This window comes from Scyliorhinus canicula, chromosome 5 (assembly GCF_902713615.1).
Source record: "Scyliorhinus canicula chromosome 5, sScyCan1.1, whole genome shotgun sequence".
Classification (NCBI taxonomy): Eukaryota; Metazoa; Chordata; class Chondrichthyes; order Carcharhiniformes; family Scyliorhinidae; genus Scyliorhinus; species Scyliorhinus canicula.
In genome coordinates, this window is record NC_052150.1 from 60555971 (window position 1) to 60573705 (window position 17735).

Below are 17735 nucleotides of genomic sequence, written 5' to 3' on the forward strand. Positions count from 1 at the left end.
TGTACCCACATAAAAGTCATATTTTTGAAACCAATCCTTTTAGGCAAAAATGTAAGTGTTCCCTTTTACATGAATAATATTTTCAAGGGGTTACCATGCCTGCTTGATTTGGGCCCACACAGCATCCTGTACATGGATTGACTGGCCTATATGAATTAGCCCACTGATTAGTCTCTTATGATGATACATGTTGGACAGGTTGTGCTGTTTAGTTCTGAGTCCCAGTGCAACACGGTGAGCCAGGCACTTTGTTTGGTCGGAGGTGTGATTCCACGTCGAGTGCTGTGATTTTGCCAGTGTTAGCAGACAAAATGCCCAAGCAACTCTGAGGGCAGGCAGACCAGCACCAGAACTTCCTAGACTGCGCATACTAACTGCCCTTTTTCTTTTGTTATGTATGTGAAGGGGTCCCAGGGCAGCAGGAAGGGGAGTGGGGCAGCCAAGGAACTTTGATCCCTGAAAAACAAAGGTCAACTTTTAAATGAGATTGATTTTTATTTAAGTATATATGGTAAATGGATTCATGTTTGTTTTAAAATAACAGTGAAATGTCAAGCATATTAGGCATTCATCCATTCAAGGCATAAGCATCAGTTTCTCGGTATGAGGTATTAGTTACTGGTTTTGTTGAGTACGAGAGATGCCAAATTTTGAGATCGGTGGGCAATAGGGCTCCATGTTTGTGAAAGTAGTTATAGTTCACAGTAGCCATTTTCTGTCTCATTAGAAAGGCATAAGTAGTATATCAGTATGCTTTCTGCCAGAGAATTCCTCTCTGAAATGTGGCAAAACAGTGTAGGATGCTATAAACCTGGATGGAAATTTTTAAAATATTTTTATTGTGTGGCATTAAATTGACACAGTAGGAGTCCTGTCCTGTTAACTAATAATTTATTGGACATAAGATATTTTAAGTACTGATTTAAGTTGCCTCTACTGCAGATTTATTAATATCAAAAATCTGAGATGTTTTACAATATTTTGAGGAGGTGATTAAGGTAGTGAACAGGGGAGTGTTTATGGATGTTGTTTTATATGTGCTTCAGGAAAATGTTTGATAAAGTCCCCCAAAAGAATTGTTAGCTGAAGTGAAAGCTCCTGGAACTGGAGACAAGTTATAGACCTGGTTAGGAATTGGCGGAACGATAAGAGACAGAGAATAGTAAGAGTGGGCAGGCTTCTAATTGGTAGGATGTGATGATTGATGCCCGCAAGGATCTGTACTGGGGCCTCAACTATTCACCATATTTACTAATTTTTAAAAATATAAATTTAGAGTAACCAATTCTCTTTTTCCAATGAAGGGGCAATTTAACAGGGCCAATCCACCTACCCTGCACATCTTTGGGTTGTGGGGGTGAGACCCACGCAGACACGGGGAGAATGTGCAAACTCCACAGGACAGTGACCCGGGGCCGGGATTGAACTTGGGTCCTCGGTGCCATGAGGCACCAATGCTAACCACTGCACCACCGTGCCACCCGACTATCTTTATGAATGACTTGGGTAATAGAATAGAAAATCAAACATATAAATTTGGTAATGTCACAAAGATAGCCGCAATTGTAAGCCGTGTAATATTATAATTAGTCTCAGTGTCCTGAGCTAGCAAGGGGAGAAAACAATCAAACATTCTCCTACTGATTCCTAAGTATATGGCGGCATGGCAGCACAGTGATTAGCACTGTTGCTTCATAGTGCCAGGGACCTGGGTTCTATTCCCAGCTTGGGTTATTGTCTGTGCACAGTCTGCACGTTCTACCCGTGTCTACGTGGGTTTCCTCCGGGTGCTTCAGTTTCCTCCAACAAGTCCCGAAAGACATGCGGTTAGGTGAATTGGACATTCTAAATTCTCCCTCTGTGTACCCGAACAGGCGCCAGAGTGTGGCAACTAGGGACTTTTCACAGTAACTTCATTGCAGTGTTAATGTAAGCCTAGTGGTGACACTAATAAAGATTATTATATATATGTGTTTGTGGACACTGGATGAGGACAACAAACATTAGGTTTGTTTTTCCAATGCTTACTATCGAGGCCTTGGATACATCAGTGCTGGTCTCCACAAACAGGGATCATATGGACCGGCACTTGTGGGTGTCTCCCAGGGGATCAGAGGCCCCAGGTGCTTGCCTTCTAGGCAGGGTGGCACCCTGGCATAGCTGATGCCACCTAGCACTGCCCATCTGGCACTTGCACCTGGCTATCAGCCTGGCGATGTCCAGGTGGCACTGCCAGCTTACAGGGGTACTGCCAGGGTAGCAGGCCGGCACTGCCAAGGTGCCAAGCAGGCATTTTGTACGTGACGGGGTGCGTGCATGGACCCCTTACAGATTAGTTTGTTCAGCACGGTTAGCACTGCTGCCTTGCAGCATCAGGGACCCGGGTTTAATTCCAGCCTTGGGTGATTTGTGTGGAGTTTGTACATTCTTTCGGGACTTGTAGGAGGAAACCGGAGTCTGCATACTTTGCCTTCAATCAAAAACCAAAGCTATTCCAAGCCAAGCCATGAGCTTCAGTATGCAGATGATACCCGTGTGTGTGCGCTTACTCAAAAACTGAGTTCAAACTCATTTTCTACTTCCTCCTCCTGAGATTTAAAAGCAGTTACTCCTGGATTGTTGATGAGGGAATAGTCAATGTTCAAATCTCTGGCAGTACTACCTAACCTTAGATAACAAATAATGTCAAATGCCTCACCTAAATGAACAGTCTTTATGTCGGAACAATAGAATAGGAATCCTTATAGTGCAGAAGGAGGCCATCCGACCCATCGAGTCTCACTGACCCTCAGAAAGGGCACCCTATCTAGGCCCCCATCCTATCCCGATAACCCAGTAACCCCACCTAACGTTTTGGACACTAAGGGCAATTTAGCATGGCCAATCCACCTAACCACATCTTTGGACTGTGGGAGGAAACCGGAGCACCCGGAGGAAACCCACGCACACACGGGGAGAACGCAACATAGAACATCTACTTGATAGTACTAAAGAAACAAGTTAAATCATATTGGATAAGAGCAGACTAAGAAGGATTGTAAGGAATACAAACGCATGTTCTGAATGCATGTAATGCACAGGTGTGGTGAATATGGTTGGTGAGTTACAAGTGTAAATTGCCATTACGGAATATGTAGTGGCAGTGACAGTGGCAGAAGAGTGCCTTAAAACTGATGTGCTTGAAATCCATAAGATTCGCCCTCAGAGTTGTTCTTTTCTCTTTCTTTCACTCTCTCTGGTTGCTGAGATTGTGATCAAATTCCTGAGAGGGAGAGGTGACGATGAATTGATTCCATGACCCTGCCGCACTACAGGCTTGTTGAGATGAATGAGACTAGCTTTTTTCTTGTGGCATTACCTGTATTTAATTTCAGCCCTCGCACGCACCCCCCGCCCCTCATCACCCCCCCCCCCCCCCCCCCATCACCCCCCCCATCACCCCTCCCCCCCCCCCATCACCCCCACCACCCCACCCATTCTTGAGTGCGCTCTGAGCCCCTTCCCCAAGATGAAAAGCTTTGCTTAAATGAGCCTATGTTGGATAAACTGGTGAGCTTCTCATTTTTACTGCAACAAGGAGTCTGTTTGGCTGATTTTGCATTCGTGACACCCCATCACCCCCACCTTAGGAAGGGAACATGCCCCAGTTCCACCCTCATCTTCGATCTGTTCATTGTACACTGTTTAATACCCAGTGCACAACTCAGTCTGAAGATTTTTTTTTCACGTGTACGTGTGTGAGTGAGTGAAAAGAGCTTCTTTGGTGCTTTCCAAAGCTGGGAGAAAGGTGTGATGAATTTATTTTTATTTTGTGAACCGTTTTATTCATTCCTAACTCTCGGTGGGTTTTCTCCCCTTTCCACTCTGATTTCCTTTGTACCTTGCAGATTCAGTGATTGCTATGGAAATCTGTTATTACATTTTGGATGATAAAATAAAAGTGAAAAAAAGTGGTGAGAACTGGCTACTTAATATTCAAGGTGGCAAAATGTTCAATAAAGATAGGGATCAAAGCTGGGGGATGGGGTGGCAGTATTGATTAGGGAAGAGATTGTAGTTTTGGAAAGAGAGTATGTCCTTGAAGAGGCAAGGAAGGACAGAATCAATTTGGTTAGAGTTGAGCAGCAAGAAAGGTGTTATCATAGACCTCCAGATGGTGAGAGAGAGATAGGAGCAAATCTGCAGACAAGTAACAAACATGTGCAAGAACTGAAGTATAATGATATTAGAACATAGAACATAGAACAGTACAGCACAGAACAGGCCCTTCGGCCCTCAATGTTGTGCCGAACAATGATCACCCTACTTTAAACCCATGTAACCCGTATACCCGTAACCCAACAATCCCCATTGGGGAAGTTTAATTACCTAAACATTGATTGGATAATGTTAAAGTAAAGAGAAGAGAGGGAAAAGAATCAAATCAGCAGACATTTGGAGAGGTTTGAGTTAATTAGGGAGAGCCTATGCTGGGATTAATTAGGGATTTGTAAAAAGCAGCTAATTTAATTAAATGTTTTGATTAAGTAGTAGAGAGTGCTGATGAAGGTGATGATTGTTGTCTGAATGGATTTGAAGAATCATTTGACAAAGTACCAAACAGGGGCTTATGGAAAAGGAGGATCAATAGTGGATAAAAATAATGGCTGGAGAACAGAAAACATAGACAGTTGCTTTCCCTAAAATGTAAATATTTGCTAATGATACTAACCTTGGAGGTGTGACAAACAGTGAGGCTGATACCAATAGACTGCTGCCAAGACATCAATAAACTAGTCGGCAAATGGCAGGTGGAATTTAATACATTTTGACAGAAGGATTGGTACAGGCAATATATATGTAATAATGGGTGCGATTCTCCGACCCTCTGCCGGATCGGAGAGTCGCCGGGGGTCGTCGTGAATCCCTCCCCTGCCGTCCTCCAAATTTTCCGACCCCCCAAAAGTCGGCGAGGCGTGAATCGCGCCACCCGCCTCAGAGAATGGTGGGGACCGGCACGACTACGGGTCACGCCGGCGTAAATTAAACCACCTTGTACAATGACGTCAACCAGTGCTGATGGTTGACGCCGGACAGCGCGGAGGTAGGTCACGGCGTGGGCTGGACGCAGGAGAAGTGACGGCGTGGCCTACCTCTGTGTGTCTGTGTGTGTGTTTGGGGGGGGGGGGGGGGGGGGGAGGCCACAGACTGACGCGGCGAACAGCTACAACGATGGCCATGCAGCGACCAGGGGTGTGATAGAGAGGTGCTTTGGCCTGCTAAAAATACGTTTCAAGTGCCTGGACCGCTCTGGAGGGGCCCTCCAGTACCCGCCAGATAGGGTCGGCCGCATTATTGTGGTCTGCTGCATCCTGCACAACATAGCCAGCAGAGGGGTGATGTGCCGCAGGCAGAGGAGGAGCAGCAAGACGAGGCACAGCCCTCCCCAGATGAGGAGGATGGGGGCAATGGTCAGGACAGACGGGCTGGGCATGGGCGGAAGGCTGCCCACGGTTACCGGCTAGGCCAGTGGGCACAGGATAGGCTGATAACCGCCCGGTTCACTGACTAGGGGGGCGTGGAAATCGCCGAGTATGGGCACAGACCGCACACCACGGCACCAGCCGACCACCCTCAACCCCCCCCCCCCCCCCCCAACACACCCACCAACCACACCCACCCTCACCCCACCCGCATGCACACCACCCCTCCATTGCAGATCCACCTGCGGCACAACGGGCCAGACTCACACAGTCGCCGGTGGAAGCGTGTCTATTGCAGGCCATGGAGGATGATGACGACCCGCTCTGCGATGAGCACCTGGGTCTACATTGTTGGACAATGTCTGACCCATGGCCACGGTACCACTCTCCACCCGGACCATCCCTGCATGCGGCCGTGACACTGCAGCGCATGGTCCCGTCCTCTGCCCGGGGGGATGGCGTGGGCGACCCGGGGGAGGGGGGGGGGCACACTCACCTGGGGCCGACGTAAGACCACCCATCACACACACACTGGCGCTCACCTCACCACACCACACCCCCGCACGCTTCTGACAGAGCACAAAGGCAGATTAGTATGTGTGAAAGTGATTTTAATGACAAACAGCCCTAGCCCCTATAACTCGTCTGTGCCCTGCACCCGTGGCAACTTACTCAGTGTCAAATTGTTTGGCCTTACGGGCCCTTTGACTACGTCTAGGTGGTTCCCCAGACGGTACAGCAGAACTGGAGGTGGACTCCTGTGATTCCTGCCCTGTGACGCGGGATCCCTTTGGCGGTCGTTTCCTGGGGCGGCCCAGCCTAGATGCGCCAGGCTGCGGCTCGGGCGACTGGGATGGCGAGCTGTCAGCCTGTCCTGCCTGTTGCCCACCAGATGCACCTGGGACGGAGGTGGGGGGGGTCCGAGGTGCTGCGGTGTTCCGGGACCTCCCCTACAGGGGGACCCGGGACGGGCCCCAGCACCTCCTCCTCCCTCGGGGTGCCCGATGGCCCCCGGGCCTCTAGATGGGTCGAGGGTGCGAATGGACCAGCCATCCGACGCCCCCTCCCCCGACACCTGGCGCTGCCAGTCCTGGAGGCCCGCCCTGGTATTGACAAGGGTCTGCAAGTTTGCAGCCATGGAGCTCAGGGATTTGGCCATCCCTGTCTGTGTCTGGGCAATGCCGGACAGCACATGGGCAATGGCACCGATGCTCTGAGCAATGGCCTACTGAGACTGGGCTCCTGCCTGCTGAGACTGGGCCATTGCCTGCTGGGACTGCACCATAGTGTGCTGAGACAGGGCCACGGCGTTGAACGCCTCTGCCATCTGCTGCTGGCTCTGGCTAATGGCTTCCTGTGAGAGGGAAGCCATGTCCTGGGTCACAGACGCTGCCTGCACGGAAAGCCCCAGGCCTTGCATACTGCTCCCCATGTCTGACACCGTTGCACCCATTGCCTCCACCGTGGACGCCACCCGTGCGGTTTCGGCCTGGGTGGCACTCATAACCGGCACCACTCCCAGCTCCTGGATGCGGGGGCATTCCTCCACCTGCGGCTGCAGCCGCTGCAAGCCAGCTGTCACCCCCTTCAATCGTCTCTGGTTTGGTGACTGCATCGGGTCTGTGGGTGGGTGTGGTAACTCCAGGAACCGAGGACCCGTCTGGGCGGCAGATGTATGCTTGTGCCAGGATGCCCTCTGACCTCCCGGCCCCTCTGCTGCTCCTACCTCCACCTGCTGTACCGGTACGGCTGTGTTGTGCGCACCAGTGAGTGTACCAGAGGCCTCATCACTAAAGTGCCCAACCAAGGTGCCCAACCCAGAGTGTCTATTTTATGGTGGAGGGTGTTGGAGACAGCAGTGGCGTCTCCATAGTCCCCTGGGTGGCGGTTCGTGTCCACCCGTCCGCTGTGTGTCACTGTCCTGTCTTTCGGTGTCATGTGTGTCGGTGTCCTGGGTAGGGGTGTCCTGGGTAGGGCTGTCCTGGGTAGTAGTGCCCTGGGTAGTGGTGTTCTGGGTATAGCTGTCCTGGGTGGTGCTGTCCTGGGTAGGGGTGTTCCGGGTAGGGGTGTCCTCGGTAGGGCTGTCCTGGCTCGGGCTGTCCTGGGTAGGGGTGTCCTGGCTCGGCTGCGAGGGGGGGCTTGTGGCTGCTCCCCTCGTCACTGGGTGTCACACGCCTGTGTTGCCGCACTCGCACGAGACGGGGGCGTCACGTTGCTCCAGGCCTGTCCCTGTCTCATGGTCGCCCTGGGGCGTCGTGTGGGCGTTGCATGCCGGAGGGGCCGGGCCTGTCCCTGTCTCGTGGCCGCCCTGGGGCATCGTGTGGCCGTTGCATGCCAGAGGGGCCGGGCCTGTCCCTGTCTCGTGGCCACCCTGGGGCGTCGTGTGGGCGTCGCATGCCTGAGGGGCCAGGCCTGACCCTGTCTGTTGGCCGCCCTTAGGCGTCCGGCGGGCGGTCGGCATCCGTGGGGACGTGTGCCTCAACGTTTGGTCCTGCAGTACACAATACAGCATGCATGGTTAGACATGCAGGCGGTGATCGGGGGAATTGGGGAGGGGGGATATTGGGGAGGGGGAAAATGAAAATTAAATGAAATGAAAATGAAAATCGTTTATTGTCACAAGTAGGCTTCAATGAAGTTGCTGTGAAAAGCCCCTAGTCGCCGCATTCCGGCGCCTGTCCGGGGAGGCTGGTACGGGAATTGAACCGTGCTGCTGGCCTGCCTTGGTCTGCTTTCAAAGCCAGCGATTTAGCCCTCTGGGGGATATGGGGAGGGGGATATGGGGGTGGGGGGGATATGGGGAGGGGGTATATGGGGGAGGGGAATATGGGGAGGGGGGCATGGGGAGGGGCGATATGGGGAATATGGGGGAGGGTGGATATTGGGGATATGGGAGAGGGGGTATATGGGGAGGGGGGCATGGGGAGGGGCGATATAGGGGATATGGGGATGGTGGATATTGGGGGATATGGGGGAGGGGAGATATTGGGGGATATGGGAAAGGGGGTGTATGGGAGAGGGGGTATATGGGGAGGGGGGCATGGGGAGGGGCGATATGGGGGATATGGGGGAGGGTGGATATTGGGGGACATGGGGGGAGGGTGGATATTGGGGGATATGGAGGAGGGGCGATATGGGGAGGGGGGCATGGGGGAGGGGCGATATGGGGGAGGGTGGATATTGGGGGCTATGGGGGAGGGTGGATATTGGGGGATATGGGAGAGGGAGTATATGGGGGAGGGGGCATGGGGGTGGAGCGATATGGGGATATGGAGGAGGGTGGATATTGGGGGCTATGGGGGAGGGGGTATATGGGGGAGGGTGGATATTGGGGGATATGGGAGAGGGGGTATATGGAGAGGGGCGATATGGGGATATGGGGAGGGTGGATATTGGGGGATATGGGAGAGGGGGTATATGGGGGAGGGGGCATGGGGGTGGAGCGATATGGGGATATGGAGGAGGGTGGATATTGGGGGATATGGGGGAGGATGGATATTGGGGATATGGGAGAGGGGGTATATGGGGGATATGGGGAGGGAGCATGGGGGAGGGGTGATATGGGGGATATGGGGGAGGGTGGATATTGGGGGATATGGGGGAGGATGGATATTGGGGATGGTGATATGGGGAATGGGGGAGGGGGGATATTGGGGGAATGGGGACGGGCCGTGGGGGGGTCTCCCTTGGTGGTGCGCCCCCGACCTCTGCAGCGGCAACCTCCCGGTCCTCTGGTCCGCCGGCATTTCCAAAGCCCTCTCCTCATGAACGGTGAGTGCTCTCTCATCAGCTGGGCCCCCTCTGGTCCTCTCCCTGTTGTGTGGTGCACTTCTCCTGTAGAGTGGGTGGGTGGGTGGCAGGGCGAAAGGGCAACAGTGTTAGGCAAGGATATACATGCAGGCCAGCGGTTGTGCGTATATTGGCATAGGTACGCAGCACATTAGGGTTAGGGTTGGTTGCACCTGGGGGTGTGCCGCACATGGGGGGATGGGGGGGGGGGGTGGGGGGGTACTCACCCTGGCTGCCCTGACCTTCTTGTGCAGCTGTCCTTGGTGTTACAGCCACAGCGCGGACGGCCTCTGTCACCTCCCTCCACAGGCGCCGGCTGAGGCGTGGGGTAACCCTGCGGCCGTATCTGGGGTACAGGGCCTCCCTCCTCTGCTCTACTGCATCCAGGAGCGCCTTGATGTCACGTTCCTGGAATGTTGGGGCTGCGCGGCAGGTGGCCATTTTGTTGGGTTTCCGGGGATGGGGGCTGCGTCTTTTGAGCTGCGACGCCGCGCATACGCGGCGGGTGGCGCCATCGTGAATGGCGTCACGCTGCTACGAGCCCATTCCTGGCCGGAGAATTTGCACCGTTTGGGGGGGCCCGACGCCAGAGTGATCCGCGCCGTTTTTGGCACCGGGTCCTGGCCATCACGCCGATTATCGGAGAATCCCGCCCAGTGTGTTCCACAGACGGACAGAGGCATCTGGGAATTCATCGGCATTGATTGTTGAAGGTGACAGGACATGATGACAGAGCAATTAGAAAAGTATATGTGATTTGGGGCTTCACAAATAAAGGTATTGTGTACAAAAGGACGGAAACTATGATAAACCTTTAAAAAGATCTGGTTAGGCCACAAATTAGGGTATTGTGCCCAATCGAGTCCCAGGCTGGCCACACGGACCCCCGCCGACTATAGCAAGCTTTGCAAGACATAACAGGCTACAAGATGAAGGCATGTAAAATCACCGTCTCCAACGCACCCCTCCCTGATGAGCTCAACGCATTCTATACCCACTTTGAGCAAGAGGTCAGTGAGAGCACGTCCTCCACCCTGGAAGCCTCGGATGAACTTGTATCTGAGGTCACCATTGCAGATGTCAGAGCAGCCTTCTCGAAGATCAATCCACGGAAAACCACTGGCCTGGATGGGGCACCCGGAAGAGCATTCAGGTCTTGCGCGGATCAGCTGGCGGGGGTATTCGCAGACATCTTCATCCTCTCTTTACAACAATCTGAGGTCCCTATCTGCTTCAAGAAGGCAACCATCATCCCTGTACCAAAGAAAAGCCAAGCAGCGTGCCTTAATGACTATTGTCCAGTGGCTCTGACATCCATCATTATGAAGTGCTTCATGGCACGAATCAACTCCAGCCTCCCGGATTGCCTTGACCCACTACAGTTCGCCTACCGCTGCAACAGGTCCATAGCAGACGCCATCTCCCTGGTCCTACACTTAACCCCAAAACTCCTAGATAACAAAGACACCTACGTCAGATTACTATTTATTGACTACAGCTCAGCCTTCAACACCATTATCCCCACAAAACTCATCTCCAAACTCAGTGGCCTGGGCCTCGGCTCGTCCCTCTGCAACTGGATCCTGGACTTCCTAACCCACAGACCACAATCAGTAAGGATAGGCAACAACACCTCCTCCACGATCATCCTCAACACCGGTGCCCCACAAGGCTGTGTCCTCAGCCCCCTACTATACTCCTTATACACCTATGACTGTGTGGCCAAATTCCCCATCAACTCGATTTTTAAATTTGCTTATGACACCACAGCAGTGTGTCAGATTTCAGACAATGACGAGACAGAGTACAGGAATGAGATGGAGAATCTGGTGAACTGGTGCAACGACAATAATCTCTCCCTCAATATTAACAAAACGAAGGAGGATGTCATCGACTTTAGTAAGCGTACTGGAGAACATGCCCTGTCTACATCAATGGGAATGAAGTAGAAAGGGTCGAGAGCTTCAAGTCTTCAGGTGTCCAGATTACCAACCCCCATGTCGACACGTAGTTAAGAAAGCCCACCAACGACTCTACTTTCTCAGAAGGTTAAGGAAATTTGGCATGTCTGCTACGACTCTCACCAACTTTTACAGATGTACCAAGCATTCTTGTTGTTTCACAGCTTGGTATGGTTTCTGCTCTGCCCAAGACCATAGGAAACTACAAAAGGTGGTTAATGTAGCTCAGTCCATCACATAAACCAGCCTCCCATCCATTGACTCTGTCTACAATTCCCGCTGCCTCAAAAAGGCAACCAGCATAATTAAGGACCCCATGCACCCCGGGCATACTCTTTTCCACCTTCTTCCATCAGGAAAAAGATACAAAAGTTTGAGGTCACGTACCAACCGACTCAAGAACAGCTTCTTCCCTGCTGCCATCAGACTTTTGAATGGACCTACCTCGTATTAAGTTGATCTTTTCTCTATACCCTAGCTATGACTGTAACATTACATTCTGTAGTCTCTCCTGCCCTCCCTATGTACGGTATGCATTGTCTGCACAGCACTAATACATGTGACAATAATAAATCAAATCAAATAAAATAAATTCTGGTCCCCACACTTTAGGAAGAATAGTCCTAAGGGTGGGGACCCTTTCCCTTCGAACCTCCACCCTGATTAAGTCTGTGCTAGGATGGCGTGTTGACAGACTTCCTGCCTCAGCACCAATTGAGGCCATTAAGTGGGAAATTAACATCCACTTAAGTGCCTCATCATAATGCCACTGGTATTACTCCAACACTAAGAGAGGGGCTTGCCTTGATGAGGCTTCGAGGGATTGGGGAGTTGAGGAAGTGCAGAGGAGGTTTCCCAGGATTGTTCCAGAGATGAGAGAAAGCTCGTGTTTTTCTCCTGTTGAGCATTGAAATCTGAAGGGGATTTTATAGGTGTACTCATCAAGGTGGGCGAAGAAAAGCTATTCCCATTAACTGATTGTACAAGGACTGGGTGACACAGATAGGGGGCGGGATTCTCCCGTACCCGGCAGAATGGAGTGGGCGTAAACCACTCCGGTGTCGGCCCGCCCCAATCCCGCCCCCTATCTGTGTCACCCAGTCCTTGTACAATCAGTTAATGGGAATAGCTTTTCTTCGCCCACCTTGTTGAGTCCTCCGCACCTTCAGGGGCTAGGCCGGAGCCAGAGTGGTTTGCGCCCCGCCAGCTGGCGTGGAAGGCCTTTGGTGCCACGCCAGCTGGGGCGAAGGGACTCCGCCGGCCGGTGCGGGTCTGTGCATGCGTAGGATCGTCAGCGGCTGCTGACGTCATCCCCGCGCCTGCGCAGGGGGATGGTTCACCTACGTGTCGGCCATCGCGGAGGCTGACACGGCCGGCGCATAGGAAAAGAGTGCCCCCACGGCACAGGCCCGCCCACGGATCGGTGGGCCCCAATCCGGCAGGCACCCGCGGGGCCAGATCACCCCCCCCCCCCCCCCCCTCCCCCCAGGGCCACGGAGCCCGCCCGCGCCGCCAGGTCCCGCCGGTAAGGGATCTAGTCTAATCTACGCCGGCGGGACTGGCAAAGAACCAGCGGGACTTCGGCCCATCGTGGGCCGGAGAATCACCGGGGGGCCGCTGCGAGCAGCCGCCGACCAGCGCGGCCCGATTTCACGCCCAGCGGGGGGGTCAGAGAATCCCGCCCTTTATCTTTTTCTAAATCTTTAGTAGTGTAACAAGTAGGCTTACATTAACACTGCAGTGAAGTTCTGTGAAAATCCCCGAGTCGCCAGATTCCGTTGCATGTTCGGGTACACGGAGGGAGAATTCAGAATGTCCAATTCAGCTAACAGCGCATCTTTTGAGACTTGTGAGAGGAAACCAGAGCACCCGGAGGAAGCCCACGCAGACGTACTGAGAATGTGCAGACTCTGCACAGTGACCCAAGCAGGGAATCGAACCCGAATCCCTGGCGCTGTGAAGCACCTAACGACTGTGCTACCATGCCGCCCTTTATAGTTTTGGGCAAGAAAGGAGTGTGAATGGCCTGGAACCTGCTGCCTACGAGGGTGGTGGAACCAGAGTCGATTAATAATTTCAAAAGAAAATTAGATGGGCACTTGAGATAAATGAAGTTTCAGGGATACAGCGGAACGGGACTGACTAGATTGCTCTACAGCATAGACTTTTCTTCTCTGCACTACTGACTCTATGAATACTATGAACATCGCTTCTCCTAAATCTACCCTACTAGTTACATTCTCAGAAAACTAATTTAAATGATTTCTCTTTCAGAAAGCTAATCCTGTTGCAATTTCCTCAATGCTCTGTTTTCACTTCTATAACAATGGATGTTCGATGATTGAGGTGAGGCTCACAGCCTTTCTGGGGGGAGAGAGAGAGGGAAAAAAAGAAAGCAAGAAAGTCCTTCTTCCTGTGTGGCCAGGTCTCAAATTTGCTTTCCGTAGGTCTCTGGAAATCATCCCACTCAGGCAGGATCCAATTACCACATGTTACCAGGCAGAATATGACCTTTTGTTTAATTCATTGGCCACCAGCCAACCAATGGAATTCAGCCCCACCACATCTCTAGGGTGCCACAAAGTCGAGTTCTATTGTCCAAAGCTGGCAGCACCATATACTATGTTGCAACTTCTTGAATTCCTCATTCTTTCTGCTTCTTTACTTAAAGATATGTGTCCATTAAGCATCCATGGATCAAAACAGATAACGGCAAAAACAAAGAAAGGAAAAAAGTAATCAACAAGGAGGATCCTTACACTCCAGTACTACTTCTTTCTTGATGATAATTATTTTAAGTTCTTCGCTTTGCATTATTTCCGCTTTGTTATTTATGCCTCTACTATGAAGAAAGACATAAAGAGCTGAATTTTCACCACAGAGGCAGGAATCAGCAGCAGGGTTTGTTTTCGGGTCAGAAACCTGCCAGGGGCAAACTGTTTAAATTCAATATTTTCACATGGGTGAGCCCCTATTTGCACGGAGCACGGTTTCCTGACCAATTAAGGGTAGCTGGCAGCCTCTTGAAGCTGGAGCACCAATGAGAGACCTACATTTGGCTGCAGTCCAATGTACGAACAAGGAAGGTGCCATCCTAGCCATTTAAAAACATAAATAAAAATAGAGAAATCAACCAGGCAATCACTGTGGAAGGATGGAGTGGGGGGGTTTATGGAAAACTTTCTACAGGGTGGCTTTTGTTGCACCTCCATCTAGTCCTGCCTGGCGCACTGACACTCTCACCTGCTGTTGGGTTCCCATCTCCAGACAATGGATCTTACACCCACCCCCCACTGTGTGGGAATCCCAAGGCCAACTGGAAAATTGAAGTTGGCCTCCTAAACTCATCTTTAACAAGGTTCTTAATGAGCCTAATTTTTGCCCCATTTGTGGGGAACAGTGACCTTTCCAGTGACCTTGACCTCTTCCCTTTCAAAACGTTCAGTGCCGGGAATGGAGTCCTGCAACAGCCTAGTGTTGTTTTTATAGTTTCCATGCATCCGTTCCTGATTTCAGGGGCTCTGAAAATTCATCCCATATTTGTAAGACGTCCCTGTCATTTCCTTATTATCTTTTATAATCTCTCCTGTCTCAGCCTCTAAGATACCAGTGTTTATTTTCGCTATTTCTCCCTTTTTACACACGCCTGGAACTCTGACTGTCTATTTTGATATTTTTGTATAGCTAACTCTTATATTCTATTTTCTACCTCTATCAATTTTATTAGTCATCCTTTGCTGGTAGCTAAAACTTACCAAATCCCCAGCCTTCTATTCCTATCAATATTATAAGTCTCATTTTTAATTTAATACTACCCTTAGACTCTTCTGTTAACCACAGATAGATCTCGTCTCCCATAGAATGTTCATTTCTCAATAAAAAGTTAATTTCTCATCTACCATCATAATTTGTAATCTTTCCAATCTACCGTGGCCAACTCAACCTTTGCAATTGGCTTTATTTAAGTTAAGTAGCAGGACACTCACTGCCATCTCTATCAATGGCTCCAAAGTTGAGATGGTTGATAGCTTTAAATTCCTGGGGGTCACCATCACCAACAGTCTGTCCTGCTCCACTCACATTGATGCAACAGTCAAGAAATCCCAATAACGCCTTTACTTCCTACGGAAGCTAAAGAAATTTGGCATGTCTGCATCGACTCTCAAAAACTCCTACAGATATGCGATAGAGAGCATCTTATCCGGCTGCATCATAGCCTGGTCTGGCAACTGCTCGGTCTAAGATCACAAGAAACTGCAGAGTGTGGTGAACTCAGCCTAACGCATCACACCAGCTTGCCACCCTCACATTGATTCTGTATACACCTCCAGTTGCCTCAGGAAGGCAGACAGCATTATCAGAGAGCCCTCCCACCCAGGCATTGCCTTCTTCCAGACCCTTCCATCAGGCAGAAGATACAGAAGTCTAAAGACCCGCACATCCAGACATAGGAACAGCTTCTTCCCCACAGCTTCAAGACGCCTCAACGACTCCCCCTCGATCTGATCTGTTCCCTGTAAGAACACTATTCACGACGCCCTATGCTGCTCTTGCTCATGTATTTGCTTTTTTGGCCCCTTATTCCACACTGTAACCAATCACTGTTTGTCGATGTACCATTTGTCAAAGTACTCTGTTGATTATTCTTTTTGTCTACTATGTATGTGCTGTGTACATTCCCTCGGTCGCAGAAAAATACTTTTCACTGTACTTCGGTACATGTGAGAATAAATCAAATCAAATTTTAAAAATCAATCAAATGTACTCCAGTTTTGAGCTATTGTTCACCACTCTCAGCTTAATGTACAATTCCATCATATTACAATCACTCTTCCCCAGTGGGTAAGATTTTAAGGATGGCAAGCAATCGGCACTCTCCAACCCAAAACCCGTCACCTAAAACGCAGCCACAGACACTCGAACTCCCACTTCTATTTGACACTCACTTGAAATGTCCCTGGAAGGAAGTCCCGCCCATGAAAACTGTCGGCTAATCAGATTTTTTGGACAGCTCTACAACCTGGCCAGGCACCACGCGGCAGTGGTCTGAAGTAGTACTGCGGCCCTCTGCCTGAACCCAAGATACCTTGGAGGGTTGGGAGAGGGGCGATTTCAACATCTCAGGGTAGGCCGGGGGGAGGGGTCCCAGTGCTCCAAAATCCCGGTAGGAGGATGCCCCAACATTGAGGAAGCCTTCAGAATGAGGCACTCACCCTACCCGAGTTGGGGAAAAGATTTAATATCACTCTTCTTCTTCTCCCCCCCCCCCCCCCCCCCCCCCCCCCCCCCCCCCCCCCCCCCCCCCCAACACATGCCCCCACCAGGCTACAAATTGAGGCTGGGTGGGTTAAGGCTCTTAAATGGTAAATAAGTGGCCACTTAAGGGCTTTAATAGGTGAAAGGGTGGGTTTCCCGTCTGAGGCACTGCCTACCCAAGCATGAAATTGCATTTGGGTTTGGGTGGGCGGGTTTCCGGGGGTAAATTGTCCATTCAATTTTGTGTTCTGTCCCAATGGGAATCTTCTCTAAAATCCACTGTGAGCCGGATCATTGCAGGGCATATGGTCACCAGCCAGGCGAGAGTGCAGACTGCAGACCAACCAGAGAACTAGGTGGCCCAGTAGAGATAGGTGTCAACCTAGAGCCCATACCTTCCACCTGGAAGAGGCTGAAGAAGATGACTGTGTGCAGTTAAATTGCGTGGCGGTGCCCCAGGTGGCCCTCATAATGATTGCGGTGAAGGTAAACAGTCATTTGCTGGACCTGGACGCTGGCATGGCGGTTTCCCTTGTGGAACAGAGTAAGTTCGAACGCATTAATCAGGTCATACAGAATTTGAACGTAACAATACCAAGGCCCCCTACACTCCTGAGCCATTGGACATTGCAGGTATCACCATGACTCTGATGGTTTCTGTTCACCAATCGGAGTGCCTCCTGTCTGTCGCGGTCAGGTGATAAGGCCTCAGCTTATTGGGACATGATTGGGTGAGCCATTTACAGCTAAATTGGCAACTTGTCCTCCAGATGGGGTCTGGGACTTAAGCGAAGTGTAGGGCAAGTACCCCGAAGATAAAAGAGGCCATAGTTTGAATTCATGCCAATTCGGGAGCCCAGCCTCAGCATTTATGGGCACGCCTAGTCCCCTATGCATTGTTGGAAAAAGTAGAAACTGAACTCAGTTGACTGGATATTATCAGGGGTATCATCAGGCCCGTTCATTTTGTGGATTGATCAATGCCGGTTTTAAAACCAGACAAGACAGTCTGGTTATGCGGGGACTATAAGCTCACTGTGACTATGGCTTCAAAGTTGGATTGCTACCCCATGCCTAGTATTGAGGATCTTTACGCAAAGTTGGCGGATGGACAATCATTCACTCAATTCAATATGAGCCACCCGTATTTACAGCCTGAGGTGGACACGGCCTCCCGGAAATATGTTACAATAAATACACATAGAGGACTGTACGAATACACCCGACTGCCCTTCGGGGTCCCCTTTACCTGTGCTATAATTTAATA

At 51.0% G+C, this 17735-nt stretch overlaps 1 protein-coding gene across 1 annotated transcript in view; it reads left to right on the forward strand.

The window, feature by feature from the left end:
• LOC119966013 (E3 ubiquitin-protein ligase MARCHF11-like) overlaps positions 1–17735 on the forward strand; it is a 92852-nt gene that overhangs the window by 54635 nt on the left and 20482 nt on the right. The window lies entirely within an intron of this gene.